The sequence below is a fragment of the Odontomachus brunneus genome, unplaced genomic scaffold (genome assembly GCF_010583005.1).
Source record: "Odontomachus brunneus isolate Ranch 3 - 2012 unplaced genomic scaffold, Obru_v1 Obru_scaffold_162, whole genome shotgun sequence".
In the NCBI taxonomy this organism is placed as follows: Eukaryota; Metazoa; Arthropoda; class Insecta; order Hymenoptera; family Formicidae; genus Odontomachus; species Odontomachus brunneus.
Window position 1 is genome coordinate 221434 of NW_022639612.1, and position 3418 is coordinate 224851.

Genomic DNA, 3418 nt, shown 5'->3' on the forward strand with positions numbered 1-3418 from the left:
TTTCTTTCTCCATCCTCTTTATATTGCTTAAAATTGTATCATGTTTCTCGATTTTCCCCTATTTTTTTTAACGACGTTCACAATATAACGTCTACAGCCTGTCATAAACAGTCATAAACGTCTGTTATAAACAGTATAAACAAAATCAAAATCGATATTGAATTTATATTTCCTGTGTTTTTACTTACACACGCTTCATAAATCATGTTGCATATGTTTATCGAAATAGAAAATACGCGATTAATGTTTATATCCGGCTGCGTTTAATATTCATGTTCTATTTTCGCGCGAAATGTACGATTGTATGATACAGATAACACGTGTCAATAAAGCGAGAGCATATTATTCGCGTTTTCTGGTTCTTTTTCTACTTCAGCGTGTATCAGTACATGTAAAATATATAAAAAGCTTCCGTTTTTCAGTATCGATTCTTCCTCGCGCGCGCACGAGGAAATATTGGACTAATATATTATTAGACTTGAAAATATATCGGATCAATCGCAGCTTACGTCCTAACGATGCTGATGAACGGATTGAATTAATAGGCATTAATTCCTCGGAAGTACGAGCTCTGGCGTATAAATTCTGCCGTAGATGGAGTATGCGCGCGCGTTGTAACTCCCTAACTCACACTGTTGAATAAGCCGGATTCACTCAACTAGTCCGTACGTGGCTCGCCAGAACGTGCGGATTCTGTGCGTTTATAAGGAGGAAATAGAACGTAATGGGGAAATAGCGGGAAACGCAGACGGCCATGAGAATACCGCAAGTTAAACGCGAAATCTCGGAGCGCGCGGGTGCTTAGGAGTCGCTGCACGCGACTCAAGTACGTTTGCATACGAATACTTGATGTTTGACGCGGCGATACGCGCCGCCAAAAAGAATAATCCGCTACGTTTCGTCGTACGCAACAAAGGTGCAACAGGTGCGCATACTCAAACGGCAAATGCACGAAAGAAAACGAGTCGCCGAGCAACGAAGTCCTCGCCCTTTCTGTCCGCCGTTAGTTAATCGCCGCTCGTCACGTTTCCGATTACGTTTAGTATGCTAAGCATCCCAATCTCGCGGCCTCTCTCCATGCGCGTAAAAGTGAGTAAAAAGAAAAAAAAAGTAATCGTGATGGGCACTGTCATTGTACTTCTATTGTGGGAGAACAATACTCTACGGTGTTCTTTTATCGATACGGCAATTTACAATGAATTCATACAATCTTCACGCAAAAAGAAAAATTCCGTTAGTGTAATTGAATGTCTCGTTGTCTGGTAAGAATAGGAGACCAGATGAAAGGCTCGGTTGTACAATAGAAAGATTCCTGTAAAAGATTTTCGTTCAGTCGACTGTTTTCAGTTATTGCGAACAAGTTTAATACAGCTGAAGAAAATTTGTCAGATGTTTTGAGTCGTGGTAACAGAGACATCATTTTACGTCGCCAAATTTTCACTTGGTCCCTATTCAGTTGCACGAAATGAGATTTTTTCTCCCGTGCAATCTTGGTTTCAACGGCAGACGTATTTAACCCTTGCAATCCGGCAAGCCACTACAGTGGCGCGGCAGGAATTTTATGAAAAATACACGGAAGGAAAATCTCAGTTTGGGTAACTGAATGGGGACCAGACGAAAAAGTCGCTGACGAGAAATAATATCTCTGTCACTGTGTGACTGAAAACATTCGTCTGAACATTCAGCTGCATTAAAACTCGGTTGAGATAACCGAGAGCAATTGGCTGGGTAGAAACCTTCTACGGGAATCTTCCTGCCCCTACAACCGAGCTTTTCATCTGGTCCCCAAGTAATAGAAAATTCAGTTACACTAACAGAGTTATTTCTTTCGTATACAACTGCAATTCTTATTTATTATTATTATTGTTGTTATTATTATTACTATACACCTTTTCCATGGAAATTAGTAGAAAAATAACTATAGAAAAACAAATCTAAAAAAGTTTTTAAATAAAATATTAAAGAAATTGATGAATACACGAATATGTTGATGTCATGTAAATTTTTAATATGTTTTACTAATAATATACTTTGAGATTTATGCAAATAATAATGGACATTTTTATATTTTGACTTTTTTCTTATCATTGTATAAAGGTGTCTGATCTTTTCGTGACCCAATCTACATGCACAAAAATGTTCTTTATTTTACCATCAGACACACTGCATATTTTTGCATGATTTTACCAAAAATAAATAAATTTAAGTTAATTCGTAATTCCTAATACAAAAAGAATGTTTCCGAATGATTAAATGATTAAATGAGAAAAAAAATCAATTTGAAAAAATAGTTGCCATATGATCCGCGGAAGTCACTATGGTGACGTGACGGGATTATTTTTTTACTAATTATCTATTCATTGGCGTATACATAAAACAGTTCTAGTTCAAAGACTGTATGATCACCCAGAAAACCACTATAACCGGACTATATGGGTTAATGATTCCGAGATAATTCTAGGCGTCTTAATTAAGATGCCATTTCGAGCGAAATTCAGAGGCAAAAAAGAACGAATATTTTGTTTGCGAATAAAACAGACGACTCGTCATTAACTTTTTAGCTGCAACGCGCTCCAACATAAAATCACCCGCTGTGTATGACACGATATTCGTGTTTGTCGCGTAACTGAAGCCAAACTCACTCGAGCAGTTTGCGCGCTTCATATGAAGCATTTACTTATCTACTTATAGATGTATCATTGAAGGATAAAGCAGAGTAACACACATTAGTTTAATGAAAAACTAAATGCATCGTATCAAATCAAATATATAAGATACATACACATATGGCTTCCGTATATACTTATAGATATATAAGGGCGAGAAAAGTGATTGAATTGAAGAAACTTTGCTTGAACCAAAAAACTTCGTTCAAGCAAACGTTTAATCGATCGAACGACTTATGTAGTTTCTGTGATGAAAGTTATTAATTAACTCAATGATTGCGCGATTTGGTCAACAATTATATGAACGCAACTTATTGCTGTACTAACGCGTGATTTGTTTAATGGATACAATATCTTTTTTTGAAGGTGAGTTTTGTAGATCCTTTCTTTTTCTCAGTGCGTATGAAATACACCTCTCGTGCAGGAGCAGCCATTTTCTTAGAGCGCACACATACACTTCTCGCAGCTAAAAGGTTAAAATTGGCTTCTGTTTAATCTGGGGCACGTCGTACGATACGATATTCTTATGCCAACGGCTGCTCGTTCGAGAATTTCAATTTAGTCGTATCCGCGAGGTGGTTACATGTATCGTCGATGAAATCACGTGGCATCTGCATAACATGAGAATGAAGGGACCTTCTTTTTTTATCGGCTTATCTCGTCTCAACGTAACCTAATTATTTCACGGGATGTTTTATGATTCTCTCTCTCTCTCTCTCTCTCTCTCTCTCTCTCTCTCTCTCTCTCTCTCT

At 37.5% G+C, this 3418-nt stretch overlaps 1 protein-coding gene across 14 annotated transcripts in view; it reads right to left on the reverse strand.

Annotated features, from left to right (window-relative positions):
• The window catches only part of LOC116850977 (hemicentin-2), a 477927-nt gene that overhangs the window by 161790 nt on the left and 312719 nt on the right, over positions 1-3418 (reverse strand). The gene's annotated exons all lie outside the window — the stretch shown is intronic.